General features: G+C 37.4%; 1 protein-coding gene and 1 long non-coding RNA gene across 3 annotated transcripts in view; one reads left to right on the top strand and one right to left on the bottom strand.

The window, feature by feature from the left end:
• The window catches only part of LOC141401586 (histone H2A, orphon-like), a 77,339-nt gene extending 57,200 nt beyond the window's left edge, over positions 1–20,139 (bottom strand). For both annotated transcript variants that reach the window (XM_073981903.1, XM_073981901.1), the window contains exon 1: positions 19,884–20,139. The gene's annotated coding sequence lies outside the window, so the exon portion shown is untranslated. The remainder of the gene's footprint in view (positions 1–19,883) is intronic.
• LOC141401587 (uncharacterized) lies at positions 8,867–19,106 on the top strand. Its single transcript, XR_012412397.1, has 3 exons — positions 8,867–9,216; positions 18,788–18,903; positions 18,967–19,106. It is a non-coding gene; the product is annotated as an uncharacterized lncRNA (long non-coding RNA).
• Positions 20,140–20,809: the final 670 nt, after the last annotated feature.

Genomic DNA, 20,809 nt, shown 5'->3' with positions numbered 1-20,809 from the left:
TTTTTTCGGTATCGGTCCACACCTTCATATAGCCCCCATAGAACGGTACCTCCCGATTTTCGGTATTTTTAAGGTTTTAGCTTTGTTATCCCACCAAAATGGCTGAAACTTGGTACGTAGTCTTCTTTAAGGGTACAAAACTTTCCCCCAGAGTTTTGTCGGTATCGGTCCACACCTTCATATAGCTCCCATAGAACGGTACCTCCCGATTTTCTGTATTTTTAAGGTTTTAGCTTCATTATCCTACCAAAATGGCTGACATTTGGTACGTAGTCTTCTTAAGGGGTATAAAACTTTCCCCCAGAATTTTTTCGGTATCGGTCCACACCTTCATATAGCTCCCATAGAACGTTACCTCCCGATTTTCGGTATTTTTAAGGTTTTAGCTTCATTATCCTACCAAAATGGCTGACATTTGGTACGTAGTCTTCTTTAAGGGTACAAAACTTTCCCGCAGAGTTTTGTCGGTATCGGTCCACACCTTCATATAGCTCCCATAGAACGGTACCTCCCGATTTTCGGTATTTTTAAGGTTTTAGCTTTGTTATCCCACCAAAATGGCTGAAATTTGGTACGTAGTCTTCTTTAAGGGTATAAAACTTTCCCCCAGAATTTTTTCGGTATCGGTCCACACCTTCATATAGCCCCCATAGAACGGTACCTCCCGATTTTCGGTATTTTTAAGGTTTTAGCTTTGTTATCCCACCAAAATGGCTGAAACTTGGTACGTAGTCTTCTTTAAGGGTACAAAACTTTCCCCCAGAGTTTTGTCGGTATCGGTCCACACCTTCATATAGCTCCCATAGAACGGTACCTCCCGATTTTCTGTATTTTTAAGGTTTTAGCTTCATTATCCTACCAAAATGGCTGACATTTGGTACGTAGTCTTCTTAAGGGGTATAAAACTTTCCCCCAGAATTTTTTCGGTATCGGTCCACACCTTCATATAGCTCCCATAGAACGTTACCTCCCGATTTTCGGTATTTTTAAGGTTTTAGCTTCATTATCCTACCAAAATGGCTGACATTTGGTACGTAGTCTTCTTTAAGGGTACAAAACTTTCCCGCAGAGTTTTGTCGGTATCGGTCCACACCTTCATATAGCTCCCATAGAACGGTACCTCCCGATCTTCGGTATTTTTAAGGTTTTAGCTTCATTATCCTACCAAAATGGCTGACATTTGGTACGTAGTTTTCTTAAGGGGTATAAAACTTTCCCCCAGAATTTTGTCGGTATCGGTCCATGCCTTCATATAGCCCCCATAGAACGGTACCTCCCGATTTTCGGTATTTTGAACGTTGTGGCCTCAATATTCCACCGAAATGGCTTAAAAATTGGTATTTAGACTTCGTTGGGGGTACTCAAACTTCCCCTTTAAATTTGTCGGTATAGGTCCACCCCTTCATATGCCTACGCCCCATGGAAAGGTACCTACCGATTTTTCGTATTTTGAAGGTTGTGTCTTCAATATTCAACAAAATGTCTTAAATTAGTTATTTAGTCTTCAATGTGATATAAAACTGTTCGCCAGAAATATGTCTGTACAGATCCACGCTTTCATATTGCCCCATTTCTGACTAAAATTCGTCGGTATAGGTCCACGTTTCGATATAGCTTCCATAGAACGATACCCCCCGATTTTCGTAATACTGAATATTGTGACGTCAATATCCAACCAAAATGGCTGAAATTCGTTATTTCGTCTTCCAAGAGTTATAAAATATTCCAGAAGAGTAGTGGGGATATAGGAAGACGTGGACCTATACTGATGTCCACGTCTTCCTATATCCCCCATAGAAGCGTACTTCTTGATTTTCGGTATTTTTTAAGTTTTAGCCACATTCTCTTACCGACATATAGGAAATTTGGTATATAGTCTTCTTTGAGCCTAATAACTTTCCGTCAGAAATTTGTCGGTATAGAACGACGTTTTGATATAGCCCCCATAGAATGGTGCCTCACATTGTTTTACCGAAATTGCTGAAATTTAGTATTAAGTCTTCTTCATACACGAAAGTAAACTCATTATTCCATTTTACTTCAATACACCTTGTGGTGGAGAGTATAACAAGTTCAGCCTGGCCGAACTTAACGCCGTTCTTACTTGTTCCTACTCGATTTTATTCTTCGAGTAAACTCGTACTCTATTTCGAGCATTATTACACCCACTCTTTTTTTCTTGCTAAACTCATACTCTTCAAGTACTCGTACTCTCAAACGCTTTTCACTCGCGAGTAAAAACGAGCAAGTCTGAAATATGCTTCGCGAGTGTCGAGTAAAAATAGAGTAAACTCGATTTATTTTTTCTAATCGCGCGAGTACTCCCGCTCGAACTCGAGAGTAAAATTTGAGCGAGTATTTCGGAGCTCTGTACAACATGTTTTCTGCGGCTACCACGGCATTTTAAAATATTTCAACAATTGTATGTCCCAATTTACATTACGCGAGGTTACTTGCGGCAATTGTCAGTTTGATGGAGAGAGAGGTGAGGTATATGGTAACCCTTTGCCTCTCAACACCCTCTCTCACCCACAAACTGACAATTGCCGCAAGTAAACTCGCCTAATGTAAATTGGGACTATTATTATAATATGGTAGTAATCTCTATCTATAATATATATTTTTCTTTCAAAATTTCTAAAGTATTTATTTTCAGAAAAAAACTGAACTAAACTTTTAAGTTCACTTTCGCAAGACAGACAAACGACCAGACAGAAATACACATGTATTTAGTTTAACAATATTTTGTTTCCAAGTGTTTTTTTTTCTACTGGGTTAATGTGAAAAATTATCTATGATTTCTGGGCGATTGTTTTGTAAATGAACTCAACTTAAATCGGTGGTATTTCTTTTCACAGTTGTCGTCGCACCCTTCCCCAGGTAACATAAATTCATTCATATTGCAGCAAATGTTGGTTTTGGCAACCAAGAAACTGTTTTTTATTTTTTCATTTTTATTTTAACTAAATTGTAACAAAATATTGCAATTTTTTCTCTCTTTCAAACGATTTACCAGAGATATTATTGGAATTTTATTTCAAATCTATGTTTGTTGCCGGGATACATGTGTAATTTATGCCCATGTCAACAACGATAATTGTTGTCATTTATTATGGAAAATGTGTCCGCATGTGTAACCATGGGATTTACATCGACTGCCTGTGTTAGAGGATATTTAAATCTCAATTTACTTATTTTTTAGATTCGAAGGTAGGTATTTATTATTGGAAATTATCAAATTAATATGGTTTGGTATGAGTGTGTGTGTGTGTGTGTTGTTAGCGTATTATATTTGTGTTTTCTATAGATTATATAAAATGTGTACTATATGCACATATGCAAGTATAGGTACATAGAATTAATTTGAGAAAAAAGTGTCGTCAATTAAATTTATTCCACTTAGGAATAAAGTGATTCTGGAAGATTGTTCTAACCTACTCTATTATTATATGTTTTAATTGTGTTTTTAAACTCGGATTCTTTTCAGAGACTCCAAGTTTAGGACGGTCTATACGTCTTATTCCTTGGGAATTCCATAATTTCTAAGACTGTGAAAAATGGGTGACGTAGGGGATGAAAGAAGAACAGCCCTGACAGGCTTTAACATGGCAAAGCCCAGGATTTACCTTGGTCCCTCTTTCACATAAAGTGGACACTGACCTCACCTTGGTGTCACCTGGGGAGCTGCTTTTAACACCCATTAAAGGTAGCGAGCTAACATGTGCCGCGCGTTCACCCATAAGAACGTTAAAACTTGGGTTTGGGCGTCGGGTTAGTAACCCTCCATTAGAAAAAGCAGCCAACTATGAAAAAACGAAAGAAAAATAAATCCCCTCTAAAGTTGACGAACCCCGCAAACGTTTTAAGGACCATGATCTGCGAATCTGCATCTCGAATGTTCTCACAGTTTATAGAGAGGTGCAGTTTACGCATTGGCAGATGTACTTGAAAAGTACAAGGCCGACATAACTGTCATACCGGAAATACGATGGATTGGGAAAGGCGTCACAACAACACCTAAAGGTGACGCACTGTAGTATTGCTGCCATGACACAAAGCATGAGTTTGGTTGCGGATTTGTAGTTGGTCGGAAGTTAAAACATCTAGTCTCCAGCTTCACCCCAGTGAATGAAAGACTCGCTACAATTCGATTAAAAGCAAAATTCTTCAACATCAGCTTTATTTGCGCTCATGCTCCCACTGAAGGTAAGGGCGAACAGACCAAATATATATTTTACGAGCGCTTAGATGAATTTTTTTCCGTTGTCCTGCCCCTGACATTAAAATTATGTTAGACGATTTTAATACCAAAATTGGAAAGGAGAATATCTTTGGTTCAACAGTCGGGAAATTCAGTCTCCACAGTGAAACATATGACAATGGCATAAGCCTGATAGACTTTGCAGCTGCAAAAACATGGTAGATAGCAGTACCCGATTTAAGTATCTCGATATTCATAAGGACACCTGGCTATCTCCAGATCAAAGAACAAATAATCAAATTGATCATGTTGTGATAGATGGAAGACATTCATCGAGCGTTGGATGTACGATCTTTCTGAGGAGCAAACATAGATTCCGACCACTACCTTGTTGTAGCGAAGGTACGTACCCCTTTAAACATTGCAAATAAAGCAGCAAAAAAGCAGGCTGCAAACACAACAGATTGCCACAGCATATTCCACTCAAGCTAGCTCAATTGATTAACAAGTAAAAAAGAATCAGTCGACATTGCCGACAGAGATATACCCTCAGCCTGTGTGGATTGAAATACTTTTTTTTCAAAAAAAAAAAAAACATACGTATGTTGGGGGGTTTTACAAACAATATGGATAGGATTAAAACGCAAAAATTTGGGGGGATATCGATAGATAGGGCCTTTTTAAACTGAGTTTCGACAATATTTAGAGTACCATTTTAGAGAATATTTTCGAAATTTTGTGGGGGAGGTATCGGAAGATCCACTCCTTCCACCTTCGCATTCATCTAATATTCGAAAATATATTACGACATCCAAAGTGTGGACGAACGCAGTATTCGGTTAGAGCTCTCCAATCACTACATATGGTTCCATAGGGGGTTTTTACAACATTCGGGCTTTTTTCTCAAGAAGTAAGGAGTTGCCCTTGGAAAACTTTTACTGTCGTAATTGAGGCAACGAATGCAAGTTGCTTCAACAAAAATCAGAGTGATCCGAGAGCAGGTCTTAAAGTGAATTTATCCAAAAATGTGTGTGGGAGGTACCCGACGGAGTGGACAAATATAATCCATATTTTAACCTGACCTATACCTGGTAGATATATTAGGATGTGTAAAGTATGGACCAAATCTGTCACTCCCATCAAGAGTTATCGTACGCACAATTTTTCCGAACATTTTTGAACTTTTGTGGGGGAGGTACCTGAAGGAGTGGACCGATATGGCTTATCTTCGAACTTAAACTAATTTTGCACAAAATATTACGAAGGCCACATTTTGGACCGAAATGGCAGATCCGTTCGAGAGTTATCTTATGCTCCAACCACTACACACGGTGTCGTAGGGCTTTTTTCTACCTTTCAAGCTATTTTCTCAGGAAGTGTGGACTTGCCCCTGATGAAACTTCGACCGTCGTATGGGAGCAGTAAATATAAGTTGCTACAACAAAAATCAAAGCGATTCGAGAGCGGGCCCTAAACTGAACTTTTCCGAAATTTTGTGAGGGAGGTACCCGAAGGAGTGGACCGATTGAGTCCATACTGGAACCACATCTAAGTCTGATAGAAATTTCACGATGTGCAAAGTATGGACCAAATCGGTTACTTACTTCAAGAGTTATCCTGCGCACAAATTTTCCGAACATTTCCGAACTTTAGTGGGGGAGGTACCGGGAGTAGACCGATATAAACCATCTTCGAACTTAAACTAAGTTTGGACAAAATATTACGAAAGCCAACTTTTGGACCAAATCGGTTGATCCGTTCGAGAGTTATCGTGCGCACCAGCCAGCCAGACAGACAGACAGAGGGACAGACATTGCTAAATCGACTCCATATTGTCTGTAACACATTTCGTCCAAACATACTTGGGTTATAAAACCATTATATCGATGAGGCACATTGTACCCTTTCTAGCCTAAAGGCTGAGGGTACAATGAAAGCACTCCTCGCCCCGATAACATATCAGCACAATGGCAAAGTATTGCCCACACCATGCAAACGGCCGCAAAATCCATAAATGGATACCAGATACCTTCACCAAGGAATCCATGGTATGACCAGAAGTGTCGTGCTGTTACCGAAGATAAAAATGCAACGCCTAGCGCACGAGAGAGGTATCGGGAGAAAAGGAGAGAAGAGAAACGTATTTTCTGCAGGAAAAAGATAGAAATGGAAAGGCGGGCGTGTGAAAAAATTGAGATGTATAGTAGCCAGAATGCAGTCTGAAAGTTCTACCAAAGAGTAAAACATCAAACCGATGGCTTTGCCACAGGCACATCCTCCTGTAGATACCAGCAAGGTAATTTGGTAACTGATACAGATAGTGTGCTTAGGATGTGGAAGGAACATTTTTCCAAACTGTTGGTATTCGATAGTAGCGAAGACGGCAAAGATACCACAGATACAATCCCAGAAGATGGTATTGAATGGCAAGATGAGGTAAAGACAGGAATAAGCCGGCTAAAGAATAATAGGGCAGCAGGAGCCAATAGCTTACCAGGCGATCTTTTCAAAACCGAAGGCGACACACTGAGGCGAGTACTGTGCACTATCCACAAGAATGGAGATAAGAGTGTATGCTCTAACTATAGGTGCATACGTGTTCTCCCTATTGCCTACAAGATAGTGTATAGTGTTGCCTATGGTCAATGAAATAATTGGACCATACCAATGCGGCTTTAGACCTGCTAAATCCACCATTGCCCAGATATTTACCGAGCCGCAAACCCTGGAGAAGACCCAAGAGATGCAGATCGACACCTACCACCTATTTGTCGATTACAGAGCAGCCTTCGACAGACCCCTACGTTCAAAGATATTCTAGGCCATGTCTGAATTTGCTATCCCTGCAAAGCTCATTCGGCTTTGTAGAATGACATTAACTGATACTCGGTCCTCAGTTAAAATAAGAAAGAACCTCTCCGAAGAGTTGGTACCAAAAGAGGTTTCAGACAAGGCGATGGCCTCTCGTGTGATCTTTTCAACATTCTGCTGGAAAAGGTTATACGAGATGCGAAGGTGAAAAGAAGTGGCACAATATATACAAACAGCCATATTTTACTTGCTTATGCCGATGACATTGACATCATAGGTCTTTCGGTAAAGGAAGTAACTGATACATTTGAAAAAGTTGAAAGGGAATCTGCTAAAGTGGGTCTCGCGATAAACGGCGAGAAGACAAAGTTAATGGTGTAGTCGGGCAATGCGTCCATTGAGATCGGGCCAACTGTTGACGTTGTCTCCTAAAATTTTGGGGTAGTAAAGGACTTCGTATACCTCGGCACCGCCGTAAAAACAACCAACAACATCAGTTGTGAAATACGAAGAAGAATAGTGTTGGCCTACAGATGCTACTTCGGGCTTAGTAAGCAGTTTAGGAATAAAGCCACATCTCGTCAAACAAAAACAACGCTTTACAAAACACTGATACTACCCTTGCTGATGTATGTTTCAGAAGCCTGGGTACTTGCGCAAGCAGACAAGGCTGTGCTTGGTGTGTTTGAGAGAAAAATTCTTCGAAAGATCTATGGACCAATCTGCGTTGACGGTGAATATCGACGTCGTATGAACCACGAGCTGTATTTGCTATACACCGACATCAGTATTGATAAACGTATCGAGATGCAACGATTGCGTTGGCTAGGCCATATCATAAGAATGAGCGATGATGAACCCGCTTAAAAGGCGTATAAATTCGGGCCGCATGGTGGTGCACGCGGAATTGGCAGGCCAAAAATTAGATGGCCCAAACAAGTGTATGAAGAGATGACAAGGAGAGTTGGAGATCTTTTCTTAGTTCGGCTTATGGAACAAATGTTCTGTAATGGCCCAGCTAAGTAAGTAAGTAAGGAGTTTTGTATTGAAAAAGTGATATTTAGTGAGGTCCACACACATCCAACCATTTTCTTTATGGTTGTTTTATAAAGAAAATCTATATTTGGACACATTGATCATGTGAAATATGCATTTGAATCACTCACTTATCGTAAATAGAATTGCAACACCACACAGACGAACATTGTACATACATATGCAGTCACTTACAATTACCACACGGTCGAAAGCAAAAAACCAACCAAGAAACAAATGTTCAAGAAAGCAGCTCCCACATTTTTTTGTGTGTGACTTGAAAGTTGTTTTGGGGTGTTCAGCTGTATGCTTAAATGGTCTATCACAGCTAGATAGAAAAAAAAATACTAGCAGGTGACTATCACACGGCATGTGTATGAATTAACTTAGATTAGAGATACATTTAACCACAACAGCAACAACAACAACTACCACAATACAACGCATATAGCACCAACATCTGCAATAACAATAAGCATAGCCAAAAACAAAAGCAAGACTACAAAAAACAACAAACATGAAAACAGCGCCAAACAACGGAGCGAGAATTCATTACAAAACATGTGGCGATGCATGACGGCGCTGCAGGTGCATAAATGCTCAAAAAATAAAACTGAATGCGAATACGAATGCATTATTATTTGCAGCCGCCGCCAGCTAGCCACCAGTGATTGTTGTTCTTGTTGTTGTTGCTAGTGGCGTTTTTCTATCGCGTTTTTTCTATAATTTATAAGAACGCGAATCTAAAAACCAAAACAAAAAAACAATCTTTCAGTTTATTTCTATTTAGTTGTTGGTTTTACTCTATCAGCGGAAAGAAATCGCATAATCATTTATTGTTGTATTGGCGGCGGGCGGTGGCGGCTGTAAGTTTGCCGCTGCTGTTGCCGGCTGGCTAGCTGATTGTGGCACTATGCTCCTCAACACGTATCGAAAGAGGGCGCCACATTTGTGAAAATTCAAAACGACGGACAGACCAGAAACAGAAGAAAAAAACAAACAAACAACCTAACAACATCTCAATACATTGCGGACATCGCATTAACAACCAGCTGCTTAGATTGTCGTCATCATCCAACAACATCCGAACTAAGATAAACGCCATAAAGCTCTAGCCAGATTGCCTGTAGTATGTATGGCTGTGTTCTTGCTGCACCACTCGGATAATGGTAGTTGTTTTGTTGTTGTCGCTGTTTGTAATTAAAATATCAACACAAAAATTTTGAGTGTCAGCCAATAACAATAGAATTTAGCAAGTGCCGGTGTTCATTTTTTATGCCAGTACCCATTTTCTGTTCTATAGTATTTAGTTCGATGGCCCTCCATTTGGTACAGTGGGTTGTTAGGAGCATAATGAATTCAAACCCAATTCAAAAGGTTTAAGACGAAAGATTCCCTTAATTTCATGCATGTGTTCTGTTTGTCACCGCATCCATGAGATGCAATATACAGTTAGTCAACTTAATTATTGCAAAACCAAAATTATTACAAAATTTGAAATAAAACATCATTTAATTGGTATAAAAAAATATAAATTTTAATATTTTTGTTAACAGTATAATTCTTACAGATGTTTATTAATATAATAATATAAAAAGCAGCTAAATTTCACTAAACATTTTCTTAAAATTAACAAAAATGAAAACAACTCATTATTTGCACTGTCAACTAAAGAATTGCAAAATTCACAACTTTTCAGTCTTTTACAGTATTTTTCGAAAAGTTGGTTATAATATTTTGCATGCCCACCTTTGGCATCAGAAACAGCTTGTAAACGTATCTGAATATAATAAATAAGTTTCGTAATGTCATATTCCAATGGTATTTTTTGTCATTCTTCCTTATTGCATTTTATTTAGTCCACCAGGTTAGTGGGCGGCCTATTCCCGACTTTTTCCTTCAGGTGTACCCATGAATTGTCGATGGGGTTAATATCTAGACATTGGGAAGGGGTGTTAATGACTTTTGTACAGTTGTATAACAACCAAGTCCTACATAAATTAGATTTATGCGTAGGGGCGTTGTCTTGGTAGTACTTATATTGCAATTTGTTTGAATTTTCAGGGCCAACAGGCCTAAATTTCTTGACGCTTTTGGTTAAATCATGTTTTAAAAATTCTAAATAAACATCCCCTGTCATTGTTTCCTCCAAAATCTGGATGTTACCAACGTCACTGCATGGTATACAACCCCATACCATAAATAACAGTATTCAGAACTTTACGGTATGTATTAAATTTTTGTTTTCCATTGCTGTAAAGGGGTTTTCGCAATACTTTTTGAGACCCATCGTGACAGTACAGCATAATTTTAGTTTCATTAGAAAATATAACGATATGCCGATACTAAAGATGGCGTGAAAAGTAGTCTGTAACAAGTCTGAATAGTTTCAATATATTGTGCTGGAAGGGCAATGGTTTTTACCTAGTCACTCGTGATGAGTGCTTCTTATTATGTAGCACTTTTCTGACTTTTCCATGTGACACACTTATTTCAAAATCATTTTTAATTAAAAAAATCAATTTTCTGGTGCTGCTTTGGGTTCTTTCGTCAATTTCTTTAATCATTCTCCTGTCAATTCGCGTGGTTACTATTTTGGGTCTGCCTTGTAACGCCTTCAGTTTGAGCCTGTCCTCTTTCTCGGTGCGGTAAATGCTGTTGTATACACTTCTCAGCTTACGAGAGGTGACTTTAAGGATTTCTCTTTCGGATTTACCATTATTATAATTGGAATAGACCAAATGTAGCATATTTTCCGCAACCCTTTACCAGACTTTCTCTTTTTCTGAATATATCGTCTATGTTACACACACAAAAATTTATTTATGATCAAAAATTATGGATCTTCATTTCCACATACCATAAAAGTCATAAAAATCTTTAATTGGAAAAAATCGCGGGGAAAATCCTACGATTTTATTGCACATTCAATCATTTTGCAATTATTTAGTTGACACCACAAAAACCATGTACCTATCCATTTTGCCCGCTGTTTTTGTTATTTCCGACCGATTTCTGCATTTATTGGCTTGATGTTGTCACTAACTAGTAAATCAACAGATATTTACAAAAAGCCCAACATTATTGAAAGAATTACTTGTAGTAATTCCTAATTAAATATCTAAATTTTTGAAAATTCATCGTTTGCAATAATATAGTTGACTAACTGTATGTCGGAAGTGGGTGCACTGGACTTTATGAGTCGGAAGAATATCATGGTTGCGGCGGTGCAAGGAACCAAGCTCAACAACAACTGTAGCCGAGAAGATACAGCCACAATTTTGGATGGGCGATATTACAGACGTCATCCGAAACGCAAAAGCACCCAAAACGTTGGGCCCACACCGTATATCAATGGTAATGCTTAAGCAACTGGATGAAATGCATAGTACTACAACAGTATTACACGCCATATCCACACATATCACTATAACTGAAATAGAACAGATCGTGCGACCGAATAGTCATGGTGGCTCTTGGCCCATCGAAGGCCTGCGATACCGTCAACCATGTGAAGCTGTTCTGGGATATAGAGAAGACTACCCTCCAGCCGTGTTTGAAACGTTGGATGTGGACCCAAGAATGAAACAGGGAGTTCCTCAAGGCAGGAAGATATCTCCGAAACTGTTTAACCTCTACCTTTCTGAAATCCCACACCTACCAGACGGCAAAGAGATCGTGATGCGGCTGATTGTACAATCTTGTCGTCGGATCCTATCATCGATGACATAATATGTGATAGGTTAAATGTCTACATAGCTGCCTAGTGCAGTTCTTCCATCTAAGGAATATGAAAATAACCTCCACTAAATCCACTGTAACACTGTTCAACATTTGGACGACGGAGACACCAACTGAACATAAGATCGATGGTGAGCATCCCTGTCAAGATTTTATGGACAGGTATCCTTTCCCAGGCACGCCAGGAGAGATCTTCATGATCAAGAGAAAGAAGTCCAAAGGTAAAAACGAAAACCGAGCCTATCAGGCAGGCATAGATAGCATTCACACTGATGCAGTAGCGTAGGCAGTACAGAGATACAGTGTGAATTCCGTACGTGGGTAGCCACCCCCCATGCGTCGCTGCAGAAGAACGCCAGCTGCCAAGTTATGCTCGAGTGGTTTTAGCCCAGTTAAGATCTGGACGAAGCAGCCGCCTTAATTCATTTTGTATCCGAATTGATGTTGGGTCCACATGGGGACCACACGACACGCTGCATTTGTTTAGCTGCCCTGCTAACCTCACTCACCTGTCTCCTAATTCTTTATGGACACAACCAGTCCAGGTTGCAGAATTCTTGAGTCTGGATACATAGGAACCAGAACCTGATAACTGCAATAATACATGAACGAACATAATTGCGTTGCTATAACAACAACTGTACGAGTATCTTACAGCGTTGTGATAGTCACAACGCACTGAGGAAGGATGGTACCACAAGTGGGCGTGGAAGACTTGATTTCCTGTTGCAGCAATCTGTTCAATACAGACCAATCTCCCTTGAATCTGGTTCTAAAGGTTAGGTAATTCCGAGGTAGAGTAGCATAACGAATATTAATAGCTGTAACTAACGCTTTCGGAATCTCACAACCTACTGGTCTTTGGCGACTTCAATGCTCATCATGAGTTGTGACATTCGGTCCTAAGTAACGACCAGATGGGTGTATCGGTGGCTGAGCAGATTCGCAAGGTACAACCACCTTGTCTCCTGGTCACCGCCCGGCTTTATCATCTTTGAACGCCGCACTTTCACCAATCCTTGGTAAGCTAATTGGCCCAGTTTCAGAGAGTTCACAGCTACAGAGAACAGTCCAATAATTCTGATCTTCGGATAGCATAAAGGACGTTCTGGGACATCATCACTTTTGCAACCGCTCATTATGTACCTGCTGGTCGAATACCCGAAGTGATACCAAATTTCTCAGTAGAGGCGGCCGGACTAGCAAACGATCGTGATGAGCTTCGTCGAGGCAAGCCTAGTGACCCCAGATTTAGGGAGTTGGCACACAAGATTTGCAACATCGGAGCCGAAACTAGTGAGTCATGGGCAACGATTAAGTCACCCTGGACAGAAGGACTTCAGTCACCTTTGGGGATGTTACGCAGACTGATCCGAAGAGCTGCGCATGTTATTTTAATCGTCGCATTAGATATTTTCCCTCTAAGAAGGGCCCTCCACAATTTACAAAGGATAATGTTGCAAATGTTATTAAAAACGCTAATCATCCGAAGCTTTAGGCCCTAACGGTATCTCAATGGTAATGCTGAAACAGCTGGATGAGCCACATCGTATCCGAAGTCTGTCAAATGAGTAGGGTGGTACCGCTACTGAAGCCAGACTACACGCAGAGAAAAAATATTTTTCGGTTTTGTTGGAACAAAAATATCTATTTTGGTTCCAATAATGTGTTTGTTTTGTACAAACATTGTAATCCAAATCCAAAAATACCATATTTTGTTCCGAACATAGAAAACAAAAACAACTTTCGAATTTCCGCAATATTGTAAAAATCGTTAACAATACCGATAGTAGGAACAATCATAATCTAAATTTTTTACAAAACATATTGTCAGCCCTGAAAACCAGATACTACATTTTTTGATTTGAGTGTATATACTTCTCATATACACTTTCCACACAACTTTGATATAAATATAGCGTACAATATTACGAGCATTTATGAACGCAATACATGGTTTGCTACTTCAGCTGACAACAAAGACAAACAAAAGGCCACAAGCAGCCACCACGACATAAGGAATAATTAAACACCATAACAAACATGAAAAGGAAAGAAGAATGAAATAAAGAAGAAGAATGAAACAAAATAGAAACAAATAAAAACAAGAGTTGGTATACATACACACAAAAACAAAGATAAAGGCAGCATGTCATACAAACACACCACAACTCACCAAAAAACATTTTTTCAACACGGCATCGAATAACGAGAGAAGAGAAAAATTGTCGAAGAAAAGAGAGAAATATTGTTCAGTTGACACAAACTATTTTTGGATATAACAAAAACGATTGTTGGATTCACAATACTACATAAGGAATCCAACAATATGTTAACAATACATATTTTGCCCTTGGAATATTGCTGGATCAAACATATTTTTTTCTCTGCGTGTATGATGTCAGCACATATGAATCCTACAGACCGATTTCGCTTTGGTCGCACATAACAAAAATATTGAGGATTTACTCCTGTCCAAAAATACCTATGGGATTGAATCTGTTGTATCTTCGTCGTCTTCGCTACTATCGTATACAACAGTTTGGAAAAATGCTCAGTTTCATTTTCTCTTTGCGCTTAGGAAATTTTAGTATTACTGTTCTCTTTCGCAAGGTTTTGTGCTCTCTTGGTTCATTTTTCCGCCATCTTGCTAAATCTCTCCGTTATCTTGCAAAGTGTGGATGTTCCACAGAACATTTGATTATTTTTGCATTATTTTCTACTTGGCAATGATAAATATGACACGTAAAAATGGGACGCGAGAACAAAAATGAAGAGAAACTGGTGTTACTAAAATGAGTAATAAAAAAATAAAATAAAATGAATTAAAATAAAATAATGAGTAATGAAAAATAAAATAAAACGAAACAAAATTAAATAAAATAAAAGTAAAATACAATAAAATTAAAAATTAAATAAAATAAAAAATAAAAATTAAATAAAAAACTCTGAAATAGGGTTTAGTCTTAGTGTAAAACCGAGAAACATCGATTTGTGGGGTGGTTCGGAAGGGGTTGTCCGGAGGCTTGAAGTTCGGAATGGGGTGGTTCGGAGGTTGGAAGTTCAGAAGTGTGTGGTTCGCAGGGTGGAAGTTCTGAGGGCGATGGTTCTCAATGTGGGAGTTCGGAAAGGGGAAGTTCAGAGGAGGTGGTTCGGAGGGTGGAAGTTTAGAAAAATTAATTCGATCCTTATAATTTCTTGTCATTACCGTCTTTTTAATATTTCCGAACAAAATCTCCCGTCGTAACGTTTTAAAAACTTTACTTGTTTGAACAATGTACATTGGAAAAGAACACGTTTATTCCGCAAATTTAAGGCAAACTTATCAAAATTATTTTATCAAAATGCGAAAGATCACAAAGATCCTTGGTGGAGGTCTTTGGTATCCAAGTTTGGATTTTGCGGCTGTTTGCATAGAGTGGGCAATATTTTGCCATTGTACTGATATGTTACCGGTACGAGGAGTGCTTTGATTAAGCAATTGGGCTTGTTGAGTGGAATATGCTGTGGCTATCTGTTGTGAACTTACCGATGTCTAACTTTCGTGCTGTGTCTGTTCGTGCTTTATTTGCTACGTTTAACCGGGTACGTACCTTTGCCGCAACAAGGTGGTGGTCTGTGTCTATGTTTTTTCCTCGGAACGAACGTACATCCAACATGCTCGACGAATGTCATCCAATTTGATTTCTTGTTTTCTGCTCCGGAGACAGCCATGTGCCCTTATGAATGTTGATATGCATAAAGCTGGTGCTAAATAATGTTTACAACGCGCGTTTGTAGTTTTGAGCAAAACTATTGTAAACATAGTTAATTCTACCTAAACTGTTCTGAATTCTAACAATATTTATGGTCCATTTGGCCAAAACTATTATAAATTGTAACAATGAATATTGTTACTTCTGACAAAAACTCTTACCAATATTATTTTTCATTGTTGTTTGACACCACCTCATTTGAATCTCTTCTTCTACTATTGTATGTAAGTTGTTATGTGTGTGTGCGCTTGTGAAGAGCTAAAAACAAAAAAAGGTGGTTGAAACTTATTATACGAAGAGAGAATAGAAATAGTTTTTTTTTACTTTGTGTTTTTGTGAACGAATTGTCGGAATTCTATTTTAATTTCAAATACAAAGAGCGCGTTGCAACAGTCCAATAATTTTTGCAATGCATGCTCAATGAAAACCAAAGAAACGACTACTGCTGACACTTGTTTTTATTGCATAGTTTTGTGTGTCTGTTTTTAACTAACTTCATGATGCTATTTGTTTAATTTAGCGAGTTAAGGATTGTTTTGCTGCAGACTTTTTAAATTTAGTTGAGAAAACATAAAACTAATCACCGACAGCTGAAGTGGAAATCTATATATATAAAAGAGTAGTGAGGTGAGTGACTGACTGATTGACTGACTGATTCATCAACGCCCAGACGAAACGGCTGAAGCTAGATACTTGAAATTTTTAGTGTGGGTTGCTGTTGGTGTGTAGGGGTGAGATAAGGCTGGATTTTTCGAAATTCGAAATGGAAGTATACGAAAACTACCAAAAGGTACTAAATATGGTACCCTTTGTATTACGCGAACGCGTAGTGCTAGAACTCTGAAATGTGGAATGAGGGTAACTGATGAAGAGTTAGAAAGATGTACCAAAGGGTTTTTGGAAATTCGAACTACAAGGGTACGAAAAGTACTAAATGGTACTAAATTTAGTACAATTTGGATTTGTGTGAAAGAATAGAGCTGGAATCCTGAAATTTAAAATTAGGGTCAATTGTGGAGAATAACAAAGAAAGGTTTTTGGAAATTCGAACTATAAGTGCACGAATAGTACTAAATGGTACTAAATTTAGTACTATTTGGATTTGGGTGAACGGCTAGATCTGGAATACAAACATTTGGAATGAGGGTCACTGATGAAGAGTAACAATGAAAGGTTTTTGGAAGTTCGAACTATAAGGGTACGAAAAGTACTAAATGGTACTTAATTTAGTACACTTTGGATTTGGGTGAATGGATAGAGCTGGAATACAAACATTTGGAATGAGGGTCACTGATGAAGGATAACAATGAAAGGTTTTTGGAAGTTCGAAATATAAGGGTACGAAAAGTACTAAATGGTACTAAATTTAGTACAATTTGGATTTGGGTGAATGGATAGAGCTGGAATACAAACATTTGGAATGAGGGTCACTGATGAAGAGTAAAAATGAAAGGTTTCAGGAATTCGAACTATAAGAGTACGAAAAGTAATAAATGGTACTAAATTTAGTACAATTTGGGTTTGGGTGAACGAATAGAGCTGAAATCCTGAAATTTGGAATGAAGGTCACTGATGGAGAGTAAAAAAGAAAGGTTTTTTGCAAATTCGAATTAAAAGTATACTAAAAGTACTAAATAGTACTAAATATAGTACAATTTGGATATGTGTTAACGAATAGGGCCGGAACCCTGAAATTTGGATTGGGGGTCACTGATGAAGAGTAAGAAAGATGTACCAAAGGTTGAAAAGTCCTAAATGGTAGTGAGCTTAGTATGATTTGGATTTGCATTTGAAGAACTGGAATCCTGAAATTTGGAATTAAGATTACTGTTGGAATATAGAATTGAGATATGGAGTTAGCTTTGGAAAAGAGAGCTGAGATATGAAATTACATTTTGGAAAATCGTGTACCAAAACTGCTAAATAATACCTTTTGTTATATGCTATATGTTATAGAATTTTGTACAATTTGTGATTTTGTAAAGGGTAGAACTGGAATTGTGAAATTCGGTATTAGATTAGCAATTGGTGTTTAGAGTGGAGGTAGGGTGGAGATTTTGAACATTCGTAGTTATTTATACAAAAAGTACTAAATAGTACTCTTATGGGTTTCAGGGGAACATATAAAGCTGGAGAAGTGAATTGGGATTAGGATATATGTTGTATATAAGGAAGTAATTTTTGAAACGTTTACCTATGTATACAAAGAGATGGGTAAAATGTTGGTACCAAAACCATTTTGGTATTGTGTAAGCGGTTAAGGTACTATAGCTGGGATTATATAATTTGGAAATACGCTATTTGTACAAAAAATACGAAATGAAAATATATTTGTTATGAAGATTACTTTAAAATTTGAGAAAAAGTTCTGAGTTTGAAAAATTGAACTGAATATTGTTCCATTGATTTGATGTTAACGCCAAGGAGTTTCTAAATAATGTACTGAAATTAAGTACTCAAACGTGAAGTATCTTTTCAAAAATGTTTTTTGTTCTGACCACTTTGGTATGTTAATTTGAAAACGTGGTCCATTGCGACAATTTTGTTAACTAGATGTTGTTTACCCCCTGATAATAAAAAAAGCCTAAATTGAAATGCCTACAAACTAATTTTCCGTTATATACGGTTGACATACCCGTGAAAAAGTAAAAAAGGTTTTCTAACCTTTCATGACACAAATTCCGAATTTCGGTTGGAAAATGTGCAGAATATCTTCAAAATACTCTAAATCTTCAAAATATCTCTTCTAATAAACGTGGATTGAAATGGACATTTTTAAATTAAACTTTTATATCCTCTGAGTATTCAAGATCCAAATTTAAAGAGAATTGGACAATATATATGGGGATATACGAAAACGTGGATTTTTATGGCCATTTTGAATGCCGAAAATTTAACGGATGCTAGAACCTTGCATTGTAAATGTGCGTGATTGTTGTTGTGAAGGGGTGAGATAAAGTTTGGTGTCTGGAAATTCGTACTGGAAGGGAATGCTGTGTTAGTGAAGGGTTATAGCCAAATCTGAAATTTGCAATATGATACGTAGTTTTGGAAACTCGAAATAAAAAATATGGTAGTTGTGTAGGGATGCGATACGGCAGTTTATTTTTAAGTAAATTCTGACTACAATAAAAAAATATTGGTAATAAAAATAGGCCTAAGTACAACAGAATCTCCAGTATTCACCATTCCCGTATTAAAAAATTTGTATATATATTTTGTTCCCTTTCCGCATACGAAGTAGCGGGCATTTGCTAGTTGTTAATAAAAATACTCTCTAAAGCCAGTTATATTCAGTAATTTGGTGCAGCAATAAATACATTTCTTCAACCGATTTTGTTTTGGGCAGAAAAATAATTAGTAAGTATCTTCTTTTTGTACTTTTTCTAATCGACATTTCTAACACATTTTTTTCAAATTTAGCTTCAAATTCTACTAACGACTTGGATTCACAATTTTCCTGACCGAATAAATCAGAAGAAATAGTTTGCCAACATGATTTATTTGCACATCAAGAGACGAATCTTTTTTAAACTAAATAAAATTAGCGTCAATCGAAATTAAAATTATCTCAAATCAGTGTTATTTAAATTTTTTTAAAATCATATATGAAATAAATAATAAAATGAAACTTTTTATAATTTTTTTAAATGTAACACATTGTAAGTTCTAACAATATTTATTGTTTATTTTGACCAAAACTATTGTGAATTGCAACAATAAATATTGTTACTTCTGACCAAAACAATTGTAAGTTCTAACAATATTTAATGTCCATTTGGACCAAAACTATTGTGAATTGCAACAAAAAATATTGTTACTTCTAACCAAAACTATCGTAACTACATGTTTGGTCCAAAACATTATAGTGTCAAAATGACAATACAATATTTATATTTAGAACACATAATTAGTCCAGTGTGGCAATAACGATTGTTGGATTGACAATACAACATATGGAATCCAACAATATGTTAACAATATATATTTGCCTCTTGGAATATTGTTGGGTCGAACATATTTTTTTTCTCTGTGTGTAGCTTTAAAGGGTGTTAAAGACAGCTCCCAAGTTGACACCACGGGGAGGTCAGTGTACACTTGAGATGAAAGAGGGAACAAGATAAATCCCCTACGTCACCCTACTGTATAAGTAGGCTTTATTCTTCTGTTTCCCTTTAATCTTTTTTATAGTAAGCTCAGCACACATACATAGTAACCTTTAGTGTTTGTCAAAATTGTTCTCCAGGTGACACCTCATTAATTTCCCAAACAATGTTAAGTGTATTCAATTACCGGGTAATCAGTCATACCGACATAATATACTGACCGACAATACTTACATCGGATTTAAAAGTTTTTGTGAAATATTTTAACGGCAAAGAAAATAGGTATTTTTATGCACGGTCGATTTTTATGACCTTTTATTTTTCGTTTTGCATTATTCGAGGTCACTGTCCATGGTCAACCAAAATTTTGCACTTGTTTCTTGTGAAACGTGTGACGCTCACTTTTTTTTGCACTGTTTTGTATTAGTAAGTTCTAAATTGGAATCTCGCTACTGCACCCTCCAAGGAGGTGCCAACTTATATTGGTCATTTTCTAAATGCTATACGAAAAAGAAGAAAAAAAAAAAAACAAAAAGCCGCCAAGTGTATGATGAGCTACTTGTTATTCGACTGCCTGCCCTCTATGTTGTTATTGTTCTCAAATTTTAATTGCAGCTGTGCGCTAGCAATTGTTGTTTATCGTTGCTTTTGTTGCATGCAAGTAATGCTTTATTATTGTTGTTGCTCTTTTAACACCCTGCAAAAGTGCAAAGAACTTTTGCTTAGAATTTCAATGTATATTTATTTTTATTCGGTTGCTGCTGCTGTTGTCGGTATTTTATATGCAATCCAATGCATTGCATTTCAATTCACATTCAATTGAATTCTATTCTATTGTAGTTTTGTATTTCGTTGTTGTTGTTGTTGCCATCATCATCAACAAAGCTAATTGCCAGGCAATGTGCCATTCAAAAAATAAAAGAAAAACAAAAAACGAAACACATTTTTGCAAGACAACAATTGCCACTGAACAAATGCTCCCACCGATCGAATCATTGCCACCGGCACATTTATTTGATTTCTAAAAATAGTTTTTTTGTCTCCTTTTTAAGTTTATGCCAAGTCATTCATTGAAATAATACCAAAATCCTCATCATCATCACCATCATCGTCAAGGCAATTCATTCATTATTCATTGAGTGTTAGTCATGTTGCGAGGT

This window comes from Musca autumnalis, unplaced genomic scaffold, assembly GCF_047663935.1.
Source record: "Musca autumnalis isolate F117 unplaced genomic scaffold, ASM4766393v1 scaffold_4, whole genome shotgun sequence".
Lineage (NCBI taxonomy): Eukaryota > Metazoa > Arthropoda > Insecta > Diptera > Muscidae > Musca > Musca autumnalis.
This window is presented reverse-complemented; position numbering and strand designations above follow the sequence as displayed.